This window comes from Anomaloglossus baeobatrachus, chromosome 1 (genome assembly GCF_048569485.1).
Source record: "Anomaloglossus baeobatrachus isolate aAnoBae1 chromosome 1, aAnoBae1.hap1, whole genome shotgun sequence".
Lineage (NCBI taxonomy): Eukaryota > Metazoa > Chordata > Amphibia > Anura > Aromobatidae > Anomaloglossus > Anomaloglossus baeobatrachus.
The window spans coordinates 696,234,669-696,252,931 of NC_134353.1; the positions used below are offsets into that span (position 1 = coordinate 696,234,669).

The 18,263-nt window shown below is 45.4% G+C and overlaps 1 long non-coding RNA gene across 2 annotated transcripts in view; it reads right to left on the reverse strand.

The window, feature by feature from the left end:
• Nucleotides 1-599: 599 nt before the first annotated feature.
• The window catches only part of LOC142249071 (uncharacterized), a 24,817-nt gene continuing 7,153 nt past the window's right edge, over nt 600-18,263 (reverse strand). For both annotated transcript variants that reach the window (XR_012724984.1, XR_012724986.1), the window contains 2 exons: nt 5,082-5,126; nt 600-1,281 (listed from right to left, as the gene is read on the reverse strand). This is a non-coding gene — a long non-coding RNA (uncharacterized LOC142249071). The remainder of the gene's footprint in view (nt 1,282-5,081; nt 5,127-18,263) is intronic.

Genomic DNA, 18,263 nt, shown 5'->3' on the forward strand with positions numbered 1-18,263 from the left:
GTGTGTGTGTGTGTGCGGGGAAGGGGGGGGGGGGTACTGCAGACCCCTGGAGTAATTTTCTTTTTCTAAAATTTTGCAAAATGTGTTACTTTTTAGCAAAAAAAAATTTACTGCTCAAAGTTCATGAACAGCATGCGGTATTGTGGAAAAATAGTTGCAAAGAACAGCAAAGAACACAAGGAAGTAATGAAAAATCACTTAAAAAATGCAAATGAAGAATCGGAGCCATTGACCACCCATGCTCGCCAACTTTGTGTGAAACTTTAAAGGACAACAGTATATATATATATATATATATATATATATATATATATATATATATATATATATTTTGTTCTCTTCTCACAGTATTAGGTTCCAATTTTTCCATGTATATTTTTTGCTTCCAGATTGCAGACAGAGACAGATAGATGTAGCTGGGCTAATTTGCTTTTCTCTACATTTATTTTTTCTTTTTATATCTGTAAGTAGAACACTGCATAATATGTCGGAGCTAAATAAAGAATAATAATCTTTTATACAAATAGGAACAGATGCAGTGTAATCTCCTAGCAGATGTAGCTTAAAAATACTGAAAAGCAATTTACAAATGACACAAAAATGAAACAAAATTGGTTTTGAAACCAAACTATAAATAGTGCTGTAGCGGTTAGATGGTAATATAGTCATAGAGTGTTGAAAAAAAGGTCTATCTAGTATTTACAGCTCTGGCAAAAATTAAGAGACCACTGCAAAAGTTTCAGTATTTACTGATTTTTCTCTTTATAGGTATATTTTTGAGTAAAATGTAAATTGTTCTTTTATTCTATAAACTACTGACAACATATCACTGAATTTCCAAGCAATACATTTTGGATTTATTTTCTGAAAATGAGAAATGGTCAAAATAACAAAACAATGCAGTGTTTTCAGACCTCAAATAATGCAAAGAAAACAAGTTAATAATCATTTAGAAACAACAATGTTTTACCTCAGGAAGAGTTCAGAAATCAATATTTTGTGGAATAACCATGATTTTTAATCCCAGCTTTCATGCGTCTTGGCATGCTTTTCACCAGTCTTTCCCACTGCTTTTGGGTGACCTTAGGCCACTCCTGGTGCAAAAAATTTAAACAGTTCTTTGTTTGATGTCTTATGACTATCTATCTTCTTCTTGATTACATTCCAGACGTTTTCAATGGGGTTTAGGTCTGGAGATTGGGCTGGCCATGACAGGGTTTTGATGTGGTGGTCCTTCATCCACACATTGACAGACCTAGCTGTGTGGCATGGTGCATTGTCCTGCAGGAAAAAAACAGTCCTCAGAGTTGGGGAACATTGTCTGAGCAGAAGGAAGTAACTGTTTTTTTTCCAGGATAACCTTGTATACTTGATTCATACGTCCTTCGTAAAGTTTAATCTGCCCAATTCCAGCCTTGCTGAAGCATCCCCAGATCATCACCGATCTTCCACCAAATTTCACAGTGGGTGCAAAACACTGTGGTTTGTACACCTCTCCAGGTCTCCAACTAACCATTAGACGACCAGGTGCTGGGCAAAGCTGAAAATTACACTCATCAGAGATTACCTCACTCTAGAAATTGGGCAGATTAAACTTTAAAAGGCCTTGCAGTTTAAGCTAGTGTGCGGTACTCAGGTCATCAGAGGTCATACTGTGGGAACCCGGGTATGACCTCTTGTCAGTGTTTCCTGGAGAGATCAGACATGTTTTCGGTTTCTCCAGGCTCTGATGTAGCACAGCCAGGATCATCGTGGGACATTGTGTTGATTACGGCGGAACTTGAAGGGTCTTTTTGGTGTTAAAAAAGAGGAGAAAGAGGGTACTATATTTTATTTCAAATAAAGTATTTTTCTCGGTGTTTGTGTTAATTTCTTTTTACTTATGGAATTAGTGATCTCATAGATCCTCCCCATTACTAATCTAGGATTTAGTGGCAGCTGTGGGCTTCTATTAACCCTTTAATTAACCCGATTGCCACTGCGCTAGGGCAATGAGGAAGAGCTGGGTAAATACTGGGCTTGTCGCATCTAATGGAGGCAACAATCCTGGGTGGATGCAGGCTGCTATTTTTATGTTAGGGGGCTCCCAATAACGTGGGTCTCCCCATCCTGAGAATACCAGCCCCTAGCTGTCTGGCTTTATTTTGGCTGATTATCAAAATTGAGGGGGACTGCATGCCTGATTTTTTTTTAATTATTTATTTAAATAATTTAAAAAATGAAAAAAGCCACATACTGTTCCTCCTACTTTGATGCACAGCCAAGTTGAGCTCATGGCTAGGGGCTGCAGCCTGTAACCGTGGGTTTTATCTGTGCTGGGTATCATAATACCTGGGTTGCATAGACTCTCCGCCAATTTTTTATTTATTTTTACTGTACGCTATAGACCCACAGACCAGGTCTGTGATTGGATGTGTCAGACAGGCTGTCACACAGGCTGGGGGCGCTGTCTGACTGCAACCAATCACAGATGCCGGTGGGCAGGGGAAGGAGTGAATATACATGAGCCTAATGAGCAGCCCCGGAAGAAGAATGAGCTGCCGCGGGAGCAGTGTACAGCCGCGCCGGTGACTTGGTAAGTAAATCGCGCTCGCTTTATTATTTTTTTCTTTATTGTTACTTAGTTTTTGGGGTTTTTTTATGTCTGACCCCCGCAGGTGCCTTTGAACCCACGGGGGTCGGTCTTCACAGTCCCGGCCACCCATCACTATTTTTTCACCCAAAAAAAAAAAAAAAAAAATCGCATCAAAATCAGAATTAACAAATGCACCAAAAACGCACCCAAAATGCAGAATCATTGCAAGCATTTTTTTTTTACATTTCCAGGCTCTCTGGGACAAGGTGCAGGTACGCTCGGTGCTCTGACAAGTGACAACCTCTTGCAGTCTCTAAATGGCTCTCACGGTGGGGCAAAAACAATGTTTTCGGATGAAGTGTGTCCAAAACCCCTACCTCCCAAAAAACCCAGCTGTATGTCAACTTAGAGCCTAACTTCCCAATGTGTGACTTCCAATGGAGTTTGGGCTTCGGATCAAGTTCACGTTAAGTCTGTGTCCTAAACTGAACTTTATCTAAAGTTCGGCTTAACACGTCAAACCCGAACTTCCATGGGTCCGCTCATCTCTGCTTTTCACCAAATTTTTTCATATTGAATTGGACACACAATGTAATAGTGGTTGCAGAGCAGAATAAAACGTTTGCAATTTTTCAATTTTGCCTGTCCGTTGTGGAGATTGTAGCGATCAAATATTTGGCATCTAAACAGTTAATTTATATGAGTTCAAGAAGGCATTTCTAGAGATATTTTACTTATGGTGTGCACTTCTTTCTGATGCAAATAAATTACAAGCAGGTAGCAACACACTGGGGAAAAGAACACTCTTCCAAATTAGCTTAGAGCAGGCTCAGTGTGAGACATGTATTGACAAACAGTCGGCTCTCCTCACTGCAGAGTGTTGACATGCTGGATCACAGCAGACCTTAGTGTGATTAACAACTTTCTGTTCCTATATCTGGCAGTCAGTGTGGGAGCAGAGCAGTACTGCAAAGTTGAGGCTCATTACAAACACTTCTAGTAGTGTTTGCAACGAGACTAAAAATAGTTTTTCTCTGTTTTGCACAAGTGCCTATTACTTTGTGTGCCCAGTTAAACATAATTTCTTTTTTGTGAAAGATCTTCTTTAAAAAACATAAATAAAAAAAATCCTACTGAAAATATATTGCACTTGATAGTGGCTACTGTAACACACCTGCCCCGAGTCTGGGCTCTGCTCCTTCCATTCCGTCTGCTAGACTTTCTTGTGCTCCATGTTGGGCTTTGCAAGCAGTGGGCCATGCTCCCATGTGATGAACTTCCTAGGCCTATATTAGGGTTTCAAAGACACACTCCATTGTTTTGGTATTAAGACTTACTGGTGAGACTTTTAGTATGTTTTGCCCAGGTCCTGTCCACATCTTCAAGACACCTTCCTGGCTGTCTGCAGCTTCCAGTACCATAGTTACCTACCTGCCTGCAGTTTCCGGTATCACTACCTATCTGCCTGCGGTTTCCAGTATCGCGTAACTTGCCTGTGGTTTCCAGGACACGTCCACCTGCAGTTTTCAGGACGTCTTCCTGGCTGTGTATGGCTTCCAAGGTATTAGGAATTTCTAGGTACTCCGGGGTTTTGTTGGCTACCTGTGTGCTGTTTTCAGGATGTCTTCCTGTCTGTCTGTGATCGGGAGAGATTCATTTCTCCATCTTCTCTATTGCCTGTCTCTGCATCATTCTGCACTCGGATGTCATCCGAGTGCATTCCAATGTTTCACACGCGTCCATAGAAGTTGATGGGTGCATGTGATTCGATATATGCTGCCAAATTCAGCATGGCTTAATTTTTTTCTGATGTCGATTCAGCATGAAAAAAAAAATTGCAGATGAACACTGTCTGATTGTTTAACATTGGTGAGTGCAATCACATGTTTTATTGGATTGCACTCATCCCTATTAAACGCAAGTGTGAGCGAGGCCTTACTGAGACAACCATACGAATGTACCAGTTATGAAGCAGGCCTTGAGAATGGACTTAAACTATGACCGTCCCAAGCATTTTGGACAGTTGGAAAATGCAGATCCCCAATAAACATGTTGGCTTTGATCTACAAATTGAGTGCCATGGTCTTGTAATACTTGCCTCTTGTGAAGAATGACTTATGAAGAATGGTTCCTTCTTTCTAAATAGTTTTTGACACATTGTATGTTCCTGCAAGTTTTCCAACTAGGCAAAATGCTACCTACAATTCTGTTAAGCCATGACCATGATGTATGCTGAAGAGTTATCTTTGTATCCAATTTTATCAGAACGTTTGATTAGATAAATCAAATTGCTAAGGTATTTTCTGATACAGAAAGCTGCTAAAATTCTCTGTACACGAGATGGTTGTCACTTGAACACACCCTCAGCTGACATCTAGTTCTTCAGATTCTACCCTAGTCATTCCCTCCTGACGTGTGTGAACATGCCATTCCAGGGGTTGTCCGGTGCTGCTCACATCTGCATCATAAGATTTAGGCAGCTGCTCATTACTTGCCTATTGTGTACCTGCCGATATGTGCAGAGGCCACGTCTTCAGTTGCACTCAAGTTCCTAATTAAAGACACAAAAAATTTAGAACAATTAAACATGAAAATCAGTTTATAATAGCTTTGGGAAAAGTCCTAATTGTATTAACCACATACAGTATAAATTCTAGTATTAGCCATAAGTTTTGCTAGCCACAGTTGCAGATTTCATTAAAGTTTATATTGTTTCTTGGAAAGCTGTAACACCCTATCGCACTGCAAATCTTGTTAACTGGTTATTAGTAGAATAGCCAGGGCCATATTTAGCTTTCATGTTTCCCAAGTGGTCACGCCCCTACAGACAAGTCAAACTAAGAGTATGTGCACATGACATCTATTTAAGGTAGATCTACTCTGTAGCATGCTTGAAAAAGCATTAAGTAGGATATAAAAGACAGAAAAGAATGTGCCATACACTGGGGATCACCATACAAATATTTTTTATTATAACAAATATGCAAAAACGTATCAGACAAAAAATTTAAAAAGAAACAACCAGCAAGATTTTCATAAAATAAAGCCAGTGCTATACTGATGCTAAGAAGCTGAATGTAAGCATACCTTTTGTTCTGAGATTGGATGTTTTATTTTAGAAATGTGTGCAAGTAAATTTCCAGCAATGCACTGCTATTTGACTGACACGTGCAACAGGAAGGAAATATGTGGGTCGGGGTTTGTGATCTATTCCCACCCCTGTCTGCCTTCCTGGACCTCCTCTGCCTTTAAGCGTCATAGATGTTAATTCCAGAGCAGGGAGACAGACACGGGTGGGAACAGATAGACCTGACCCACATATTCCTTTCTCCTGTTGCACCAGTCAATCAAATAGCAGTGCATTGCGGGAACTTTTCATGCACATATTTCTGAAATAAAACATCCAATCTCAGAAAAAAAGGTATGCTTACATTCAGCATCCTAGCGCAGTATAGCACTGGCTTTATACATTGTGTCCACCCACATCCTGTCCACCGCCATTAACTTGAGAACGGCGGCAGCTATAGGAATAGAAGTGGTGTCTAGGTATAGTAAGGTATCCATGCGCTATGCAATGAAACTACCTGTAGCGCCACCTGGTGGAAAACAGAGTTAGCATTTTTATCTCGAAAACGGAACGATATAGAGAAAAAAAGTGAATTAAAAAATTGCAGGGCATCATCAATTCAATACAAATCGACACCTTGCATACAGAAATGCTATGATATGAAACCCATGACCCCCCAAAAAAAACATTGAATGCTGGTCACGCATATGGCGCTCATTTAACTTTGATGCTCAAAGTGGCCACCATCAGCTGCAATGCACATCTGGACTCTGGACAGCATACTGTAGCTTGCTGCATGTTGTGTAATATGGTAGGTGACACATTTGCACAAGCATCTGTAATATGTCGTCATAGATCCAGCAATATTGGTGGAGGGGTCGCATACACCTGCTGTTTAATGTGACTTCACAGAAAGAAGTCCAATGGGGTCAGGTCAGGTGGGTGTGGAGACCACTCCACGCAGCCACAATACCCAATGACTTGTAGGAAGGTCTCCATGAGGTATCGCTTCACGTCCGCAGCCTTGTAAGTTTTACACGTTCTTATCATAGCATTTCTGTATGCAAGGTGTCGATGTGTATTGAATTGATGATGCCCTACAACTTTGTAATTCACTTTTTTTCTCTATTTCGTTCCGTTTTCGAGATAAAAATGCTAACTCTGTTGTTTTCCACCAGCTGGCGCTATAGGTGGTTTCATTGCGTAGCGCATGGCTATTTTACTATACCTAGACACCACTTCTATGCCTATAGCTGCCGCCGTTCTCAAGTTAATGGTGGTGGACAGGATATGGGTGGACAGACTGTATATGAAAATCCAGCTGGTTGGTTCACTTTAATAAAATTTCTATTAAAAAAAAACACAGCAGCCAAAAGATGTTAGAAAAGAGGCAAAAAAAGACGACAATGTGTGCTAAACTGTCTTCTGCTTGAAAATCTCAAAGGATTCGCAGATATGTAAAAGACATCATGTGCAAATAAGCTAACAGTTCACATACCCTTTAGTTAAGGCACTCATATACAGACTAAGGGATGCTTCACACACAGCGAGCTCACTGCCGAGATCGCTGCTGAGTCACGCTTTTTGTGACGCAGCAGTGACCTCATTAGCGATCTCGCTGTGTGTGACAATGAGCAGCAATCTGGCCCCTGCTGCGAGATCGCTGCTCGTTACACACAGCCCTGGTTCGTTTTCTTCAAAGGCGCTCTCCCACTGTGACACACAGATCGCTGTGTGTGACAGCGAGAGAGCGACAAATGAAGCGAGCAGGGAGTAGGAGCCGGCGTCTGACAGCTGAGGTAAGCTTGTAACCAAGATAAACATCGGGTAACCAAGGTGGTTACCCGATATTTACCTTAGTTACCAGCCTCTGCAGCTCTCACGCTGCCTGTGCTGCCGGCTCCGGCTCTCTGCACATGTAGCTGCTGTACACATCGGGTTAATTAACCCGATGTGTACAGCAGCTAGGAGAGCAAGGAGCCAGCGCTAAGCAGTGTGCGCGGCTCCCTGCTCTCTGCACATGTAGCTGCATTACACATCGGGTTAATTAACCCGATGTGTACTGTAGCTAGGAGAGCAAGGAGCCAGCGCTCAGTGTGCGCGGCTCCCTGCTCCCTGCACACACAGCTAAGCGGTGTGCGCTGGTAACTAATGTAAACATCGGGTAACCATACCCGATGTTTACCTTAGTTACCAGTCTCCGCAGCTTCCAGACGGCGGCTCCGTGCAAGCGCAGCGTCGCTTGCACGTCGCTGCTGGCTGGGGGCTGTTCACTGGTCGCTGGTGAGATCTGCCTGTTTGACAGCTCATCAGCGACCATGTAGCGATGCAGCAGCGATCCTGACCAGGTCAGATCGCTGGTCGGATCGCTGCTGCATCGCTAAGTGTGAAGGTACCCTAAAGTCAGCCGAACCCAGGGATAGACTGGTTCGGCCAACAGTCTAATGATTGTCAGGGAGATGAGGACCCAGCATGTTTGATTTTGGACTATATATCCTTTTGTTTTCTAAGCGATGAGCACACCGCCAGACATGTCTAGTACCGGCTGTCTCAGATAACACAAGAGCTCTCGACAAAGTGAGCGCTCCTGTGTATGGGAGACTCAGGCGAGATAGGTGCCAGCTGAATTATTGGACAGCTGTCTTTAGTGTATGGAGGCTTTAGTCAAATACTTTTTGGGCTGACATATATTATTTATCAGCTTACCTAGTCTGTCAACTAAATGCCAATTCAATTGCATAAACATTTATATAGTGGACGTAGCCCCCACAAGAATCATATACTGTTTATCTTAAAGGGGTTGTCCAGTCTCGAATTACAAGTCTGCAGTCACTGTGTATGACTGCAGACTTGTGAATCCTCCTGCGAGGATTCGCTGGTGTATGTGCCGGGAAAGGGGGTCAAGTACGCAATATGCATACTCTTGGCCAGAACCCATCTAGTGGATGCAGCATTGCTCAATACACTTGTAGCCACCACTTGATACCCCAAAAGATTAGCAAGCAAAATGCTGCACTAAGAAGGACAGGGCCTAGTGATGTGTGGCATGCTGTCTGCTCATTCAACACCCCTCCTCTTTACTAAAGCCGTTCAAAGGGCAGCCAAAAGCAGGCAAGTACCAGGCATCAGAACGAGCCTGCAGCCACACTGTGGGCACCCACTGCAAGCGCAGACATGCAAGCTGATTTTAGATAGCGCTCACTTTTACCAATGGAGTGCTGTAATTAAAGACAACAGACTCTCTTTAATATACAAATATGAGGGCGTAACCGTGCACCAAAGCAAAGACCAAACCAAGGGTGCACCGAAGTGCTCCCTCATTTCCATATTAAATAAAAATATTTTTTCTGCAAATATTAACCCCTTCACAACCGGCCGATTTTGCGCTTTCCGGGGGTTTTTTTCGCCACTCTTCTTCCGAGAGATGTAACTTTTTTATTTTTCAGTCAATATGGTCATGTGAGGGCTCGTTTTCTGTGGTTTTTAAATGAAACCATGAGTTTTACCATATAGTGTACTGGAAAATGGCAAAATAATTCCAAATGCGGAAAAAGTAAAAAAAAAAAAAAGTGTGATGGCACTATTGTTTTTGAGATATTTTATTCACTGTGTTCACTATATAGTAAAACTGATGTGTCGGTGTGATGCCTGAGGTCGATGCGAGTTCGAAGACACCAAACATGAATAGGTTTATTTTTATCTAAGGGGTTAAAAATAAAATCAAACATTTGTCCGAAAAAGTGGCGTACGTTTTGCGCCATTTTCCGCAACCCATAGCATTCTTATTTTTCGGGCTCTATGGCTTATTGACGGCTTATGTTTTGCGTCTCGAGCTGACGTTTTGAACTGCACCATTTTTGCGCAGATGGTAAGTTTTGATCGCCTGTTATTGTATTTTTCGCAAAATTTGTGACGACCAAAAAACCGTAATTTTGGCGTTACGTCATTTACCGAACAGATTAATTGATTTTATATCTTGATAGATTGGGCGTTTTTGAATGCGGTGATACCAAATGTGTGTATATTTTTTTTTTCTTTAACCCTCTAATTTTCAAAAGGGGGTGAGTTGAACTTTTAGGTTTTTTATTTTTTTAAATTTTTCAAAACTTTTTTCTGTTTTCATTTTACTAGTCCCCCTAGGGGGCTATAATGATCAGCTGTCTGATTGCTCATTCATTTCGCCCGATCAGAGCAGCACCGCTCAGACCGGGAGAAATGATCATCTCGTGTAACAAGCAGCACTCTGCTGTTTCTTACAGGATCTGAGTCATGTGAGCACAGGAGTTTTTATTTTTGTTTTATTTCTAATAGAATTTTTTTTTCTCTGTGTTGTGTTTTTTTTTTTACTGTTTACTAGAAATTCATGGTGGCGTGACATCATGAATTTCAGGCTTAGTACCATCTGAGAATACAAAGCTGGTATTAACCCGTTTATTACCCAGCATGCCACCACCATCAGGGCCGCTGGACTAGACAGGTAAAGTGCATGGAAATGGCATTAAGAAACAATGCACCATTTCCAGGGGCGGCTGCCGAGAATCCCAGCCCCCAGCTGCCTGGCTTTACCTCACTGGCGATCAAAATATGGCGGGAGCCCACGCATTTTTTTTAACCCCTTCACGACCATGGGCGGAAAGATCCGTCATGGTGCCCTGGGCCTTAAAGACCAAGGACAGATCTTTCCGTCATGGCGGAATCGCGGCACCGGAGCACCCGGTGACTGCGATCGGTTAACACAAACCGCAGATTCGGGGAGGAGGGGACCTGTACCTGACCTCAGGAGGGGTGGTGCCTCCTCCCCGTACCTACGGAGGCTGAGATTGGCTGACGAACGCCGCTCAACCAATCACAGCCACTGTAATGTTCCAGTCATTTAAAGTGACTGAAACATTAAAATCCAGCCATGGTCAGTGCAGCTGTAGCACTGGCCATTGGCTGGAGCTGGGTGACCTCACTGGATCACCCTCCCCCAGCTCCAGTAGCTCTGATTGGAGAGATCGGCCTTGTGACCAATCTCACCAATCACAGTGGACCTGTTGCCGGTGACTGCCCCCATCAGCTTCACTTGTCGGTCCCTGCAGCACGCCAGCACAGTGAGTGTATACAGTGCAATGGCAGGGCGACAAGCTCCGGTCCCATGCTGTTATGTGACCGGAGCATGGGACCCGGAAGTTGCCGAGCTGCCATTGCACTGTATGAAACCGGCGAAAAGCCTCCCGATCCGCCGCTGCCCTCCATCTGCCACAGTGCCACAACTCCCCCCGATCTGCTGCCCGGCCCCTCCAAATCACCTCCGTGATGTGCTGCCAGCCCCCTCCACTCGTGATCAGCTGCCCGCCCCCTCTCCTCCGTTATGTGCTGCCCGGCCCCTCCCCCTCATGATCGGCTGCCCCCCTCTCCTCCGTTATGTGCTGCCCGGCCCCTCCCCCTCGTGACCGGTTGCCCCCCCTCTCCTCCGTTATATGCTGCGCGCTCCCTCTCATCCGTTATGTGCTGCCCGGCCCCTCCCCCTTGTGATTGGCTGCCAGCCCCCTCTCTTCCGTTATGTGCTGCGCGCTCCCTCTCCTCCGTTATGTGTTGCCCGGCCTCTCCCCCTCGTGATCGGCTGCCCGCCCCCTCTCCTCCGTTATGTGCTGTGCGCTCCCTCTCCTCCGTTATGTGCTGTGCGCTCCCTCTCCTCCGTTATGTGTTGCCCGGCCTCTCCCCCTCGTGATCGGCTGCCCGCCCCCTCTCCTCCGTTATGTGCTGTACGCTCCCTCTCCTCCGTTATGTGCTGTGCGCTCCCTCTCCTCCGTTATGTGCTGCCCGGCCCCTCCCCCTCGTGATCGGCTGCCCGCCCCCTCTCCTCCGTTATGTGCTGCTTGCCCCCTCCCTTCCGTGATGTGCTGCACACTCCCCCCCACCTCTCACCTCCGTGACCGGCTACCCGCCCCCTCCCCTGTCACCCCCGTGATCTGTGCTCCCTCCCCTGTCACCCCCGTGATCTGTGCTCCCTCTCCTGTCCCCCCGTGATCTGTGCTCCCTCCCCTGTCACCCCCGTAATCTGTGCTCCCCTGTCACCCCCGTGATCTGTGCTCCCTCCAGTCACCCCCGTGATCTGTGCTCCCTCCCGTCACCCCCGTGATGTGTGCTCCCTCCCATCACCCCTGTGATGTGTGCTCCCTCCCCTGTCACCCCCGTGATGTGTGCTCCCTCCCCTGTCACCCCCGTGATGTGTGCTCCCTCCCCTGTCACCCCCGTGATGTGTGCTCCCTCACCTGTCACCCCCGTGATGTGTGCTCCCTCACCTGTCACCCCCGTGATGTGTGCTCCCTCACCTGTCACCCCCGTGATGTGTGCTCCCTCACCTGTCACCCCCGTGATGTGTGCTCCCTCACCTGTCACCCCCGTGATGTGTGCTCCCTCCCCTGTCACCCCCGTGATGTGTGTTTCCTCCCCTGTCACCCCGGTGATGTGTGCTCCCTCCCCTGTCACCCCCGTGATGTGTGCTCCCTCCCCTGTCACCCCCATAATCTGTGCTCCCACCCCCGTCACCCCCGTGATCTGTGCTCCCTCCAGTCACCCCCGTGATCTGTGCTCCCTCCCGTCACCCCCGTGATGTGTGCTCCCTCACCTGTCACCTCCGTGATGTGTGCTCCCTCCCCTGTCACCCCCGTGATGTGTGCTCTCTCCCCTGTCACCCCCGTGATGTGTGCTCCCTCCCCTGTCACCCCCGTGATGTGTGCTCCCTCCCCTGTCACCCCCGTGATGTGTGCTCCCTCACCTGTCACCCCCGTGATGTGTGCTCCCTCACCTGTAACCGCCGTGATGTGTGCTCCCTCACCTGTCACCCCCGTGATGTGTGTTCCCTCCCCTGTCACCCAGGTGATGTGTGCTCCCTTCCCTGTCACCCCCGTGATGTGTGCTCCCTCAGCTGTAACCCCCGTGATCTGTGCTCCCTCACCTGTAACCCCCGTGATCTGTGCTCCCTCACCTGTAACCCCCGTGATCTGTGCTCCCTCACCTGTAACCCCCGTGATCTGTGCTCCCTCACCTGTAACCCCCGTGATCTGTGCTCCCTCACCTGTCACCCCCGTGATCTGTGCTCCCTCACCTATCACCCCCGTGATCTGCTGTCCGCTCTCCCTCCACCTCTCACCCCCGTGATCTGTGCTCTGCTCACCTGTCTCCCCCGTGATCTGCGCTACGCTCCCTCTCCCACCTCTCACCCTCGCCGATCTGCTGCCTCCTTCATCTCCTGTGATCCTGCTGCCTAGATCCATCCTGTAGGGTAACTATCCCCAATCTCACCTCCCACACCTCAGGGGGTCTCCAAACACAACATGGAATACGCTAATTATCCCAGACAATTTTGCATTTGAAACGTCAAATGACGCTCCTTGCATTCCGAGCCCTGCTGTGCGCCCAAACATTTGATTTCCACCACATATGAGGTGTCTGTGTACTCAGGAAAAATTGCACAATACATTTTATGGTGCAATTTTTCCTGATACCCTTGTGAAAAAAAAGCTACCTGGTTGAAGTAACAAATTTGTGGTAAAAAAAATTTTTTTATTTTCACGGCTCAACTCTATTAACTTTTGTGAAGCCCCCAGAGGTTCAAAGTGCTCAATAAACATCTAGATAAATTCCAAGAGGGGTCTAGTTTCCAAAATGCTGTTACATGTGGGGGAGCTCCACTGTTTCGGCACCTCAGGGGCTCTCCAAACGCAACATGGTGCGGCTAACGATTCCAGCTTATTTTCTGTTCAAAAAGTCAAATGACGCTCTTTCCCTTCCGAGTCTTGCCGTGCGCCCAAACAGTGGTTTTTCGCCACGTATGAGGTATCTGCGTGCTCAGAAGAAATTGCCCAACAAATTTTCAAGGTTCATTTAATCCTGCTACCCTTGTAAATATGCAATATTTGAGGCTAAATTAACATTTTTTGTTGCAAAAAGTAAAATGTTCATTTTTTCTTTCCACATTGCTTTAGCTACTGTGAAGCACCTGAAGGGTTAATAACCTTCTTGAATGTGGTTTTGAGTAGCCTGAGGGGTGCCGTTCTTGGAATGGTGTCACTTTTGGGTGTTTTGTGTCATGTAGACCTTTCAAAATCGCTTCAAATGTGATGTGGTCCCTAAAAATAGTGGCTTTGTAAATTTTGTTGTAAAAATGAGAAATTGCTCATAAACTTTGAACCCCTATAACTTCCTTAAATTTTTTTTTTCCCAAAATTGTTCTGATGTAAAGTAGACATGTGGGAAATGTTATTTATTAATTATTTTGTGTCATATGCCTCGTTGGTTTTAGAGCATAAAAATGAAAAGTTTGAAAATTACAAAATTTTCGTGAAATTTCTGTTTTTTTCACAAAGAAACGCAAAAAATATCGGCCTAAATTTACCACTAACATGAAGCCCAATATGACATGAGAAAACAATCTCAGAAACACCGGGATCTGTTGAAGCGTTCCAGAGTTATAACCTCATAAAGTGACACTGGTCAGAATTGCAAAAAATGGCCTGGTCTTTAGGGTCAAAATAGGCTTGGGGCTGAAGGGGTTAATTAGTTTTTAATTGCCAGCTAGGTAGCCTTGTTAGTTTTTGTCAGACACATAGATACTGAATGTCACAACATGACACTTGATTAACATCCACTTCCTTAGGGATCCCATTATAGTATCTGGTGGGAGTTTCAGCAGTGGGTCCCCCACCTATCAGACATTTATCATCTGCCATGGATAGGTGATGACTCTTTAACAACCCTTGATACATGTGTGACCAGATTTAGGGATTATGCACACAGAATTTGATTGGACTGTGGCTGTCCTTAGCTTTTACTCCTGAACAGAGAGAGAACAATGCTGTCAGTGAAACTGCTGCACCCTAAAATATTAGCTTGGGCAGTCACTATATAAAATTATCAGAGAACCCTGTAGGAAACTCTCTGTACAAAACAACATTGTGGTTTAGAAGGAATGGTGATATCACCTAGGTCAATGCCACATAATATCAAACATCCGGTGTATTGATTTTAAATTCCAACCTGTCGGTCCCATCTTTTTTCCTTCCACCTTAAAGGGGATTGTCTTAAATTCTCATGTGGTGAAGATGCAGAGTGCTTGTAAAAACAATCAATTTCTTATTAAAAATCCTCTCCGGTCTCAAGAACAGAGGATTTTTAAAATCTAAAGTGTACAGCTTGTTGCCTAGGTAACCAGCTTCTCTGAGACCACAGAGTAGGGAGGTAAGGAGCCTCTATACTTTGGAGATTCCTTGAGCTGGTTTGAAGCTGACCGAATCCCATGTGGGAAAGCACACAGTTTGGAAGACCACACATTTTGGACCAATAATGCGACCACGCCGCTCGTCCAAAATGTCAATCTTCTAGTGCGCACCTCTCTCTACAAAACAGGAAGACTGTGGATATGAGCAGTGCACTTTTGAAGAAAACAAGTTTAGACAGCCCCCTCAAAGGGGTTTTTCAAACTTTCATCAAACAGGGCAGCTTCCTACATTCTAATAATGTGTAATGTATGTACACAATTTTAGGTTTTGGCTCTGCTAGTTGGTTCAAGCCGCCATTACGTGACCCCAAGTGTGAGACTTGCATAATGGCGATCATGTGTGACAAGCTTCTCATACATTTTTATTAACAGAACATGGAGAAAAGCTGATAAGAAATTAGTCGGCTTGTGACCACAAGTATGAAACATGCATACATGTGGTCACGTGATGACCGCTCGAACCAACAAGTAAAGCCAAATCTTAACAGTGAGTACATTACACAGCAGTTTGCACTGCTTGCTGAATACTTTCCCGGGGATGGAAATCCCCCTTTAAAATATGTATGACTATTAGGTATTTAACTATGTGTAATTCTTACATATACACAATGTCAGACTCAGTAGTCTTCCTATTTGATGACAATTGGATGAAATGAATGTTAACTGGGTGAAGCAACTATTATGCTACTAAAAGTAGTTTTTTAATAATTTTTCCTGAAACTATTGCTTTAAAGAGGTTGTCCCCTACTTTTACATTGATGGCCTTTCCTTAAGATAGGCCATCAGTGTCTGACCAGCCGAAGTCTGATACGCAACACCCATGCCGATCAGCTGCTCTCGGTTTTGGCGGCGGCAGCAGACAGCCAGAAATGCTCAGTTCCGGAGCGGATATTGGCCGCGGCGGGGTACTGAACATCCGCCTCCCATTCAGGTCAATAGGAGGCGGATGTGCAGTACCCGGCCGCAGCCACAATCAGAAGATGGAGCAGCTCCGGAGCTGAGCATTTCTGGCTGCCTGTGGCCGCTACCGGGACCAAAAACAGCTGATAGGAGGGGGAGCGGAATGGCGGACCCCGGCCGATCAGACATTGATGACCTCTCCTAAGGATAGGTCATCAGTGGAAAAGTAGTGGACAACCCCTTTAAAATAAAGCTACAACCCCAGCAAAATAACAGATCATACACACTTACTGCATTTATGTGCAGTTTTCAGAAGTCTATACATTTTACTTTGTAGGTGCCATTATTACTATATGTAAATTTTAAAGCCCTTATTAAACTTCTATTAAGCCTCCTTCACACACCGTATTTTTTTTACATTTGGATAAAATAATGCTATGAATTTCAAGTGTTAATTATTATTAATTTTTGTTCCAAGTGTTTAGGGTAGGTTTTTCTATTTTGTTATGTTGTAACATGCTTTTTTCAGATGTTTTAAAGTCTTAGAAAAAAAAGTCAATGAAAAAATGCCATTAAAAAAAGCCATATATAGAGGAGGTGGCATTGTGAGAAAAATGCCATGAGACCCACCATAACGCTGTACGGTGACATCTCAAAAACTGGTTATGGAATTTAAAGTAATAACTGGCCACATTACAAAAATATTATTGAGATACCCTTCTGCTGTGCCCGTTTATACTCCATGAACACTTATCCATTTACCCCAGATTTTCACCTTTATTTTCGATTTAACCCTAAAGCTATGGTTACATGGCCACATGCCCCACCACACTGAAATCACAGTGTCACATGTGTTATCACATTTAATCATTTGCTATAGCGTCACATTGCGACCTCCTGCTGCTGTGACAGTCTCAAATGCATTGTATTTTCTCTTACTGGTCGTAATTGACTCACTTGGTATAGACTTCCGCATGTCACACGTCACTGAAACTGGTGAGCAACTTATCTGCAATTTGACCAATTTTGTTACAGCAGAATCACAGCTCTAAAATAGTTGTGCAACAGCAAGTTGCAAAACAACATGGACATGTAAACGGCCTTATAAACTAGAACGGTGCATTTTCTATGCATGAAAACATTAGAAACAAAATATATGTGTCACGGGATAAATAGAGACAGGACAGGAGCCCTAGGCTAGCCCTAAGGGTACCTTCACACTTTAGCGATGCAGCAGCGATCCGACCAGCGATCTGACCTGGTCAGGATCGCTGCTGCATCGCTACATGGTCGCTGGTGAGCTGTCAAACAGGCAGATCTCACCAGCGACCAGTGACCAGCCCCCAGCCAGCAGCGACGTGCAAGCGACGCTGCGCTTGCACGGAGCCGGCGTCTGGAAGCTGCGGACACTGGTAACTAAGGTAAACATCGGGTATGGTTACCCGATGTTTACATTAGTTACCAGCACACACCGCTTAGCTTAGCGCTGGCTCCTTGCTCTCCTAGCTACAGTACACATTGGGTTAATTAACCCGATGTGTAATGCAGCTACATGTGCAGAGAGCAGGGAGCCGCGCACACTGCTTAGCGCTGGCTCCTTGCTCTCCTAGCTACAGTACACATCGGGTTAATTAACCCGATGTGTACAGCAGCTACATGTGCAGAGAGCCGGAGCCGGCAGCACAGGCAGCGTGAGAGCTGCGGAGGCTGGTAACTAAGGTAAATATCGGGTAACCACCTTGGTTACCCGATGTTTATCTTGGTTACAGCTTACCGCAGCTGCCAGACGCTGGCTCCTGCTCCCTGCTCGCTTCATTTGTCGCTCTCTCGCTGTCACACACAGCGATCTGTGTGTCACAGTGGGAGAGCGCCTTTGAAGAAAACGAACCAGGGCTGTGTGTAACGAGCAGCGATCTCGCAGCAGGGGCCAGATCGCTGCTCAGTGTCACACACAGCGAAGTCGCTAATGAGGTCACTGCTGCGTCACAAAAAGCGTGACTCAGCAGCGATCTCGGCAGCGAGCTCACTGTGTGTGAAGCACCCCTAAGACTGTGAGCCTGTGATATCCCTTATCTCGAAGATAGGTATGATGGTAACCAGGTTTGAGCCCCCAGTGTAACCCTAACTCTGACCCTTGTCTTACTCCCCTTCTCCCACACCCTCGGGGCGGGCCGGAAAACACAAAGACAAAACTCAACAAAATGACAGTTACAAGAGAGAACTAAAACTCGCACACACCGCACTGAAAACACACAGGAGAGACAATATGTGTACAGGGGAAAAGTAACACACAACAGGGGAACGCTCACACCACTCAGAAGTGCAGCACGGATTACCATAAACAGGAAAAGCACCAAGACCGGGATTGCTGGAGTAAAAACTGAAGCTATCATCAGCACCTACTGTAAGGAAGCAGTGCCTAAAATATGGAAGTGACCGGTGCACTTGGCAATCAG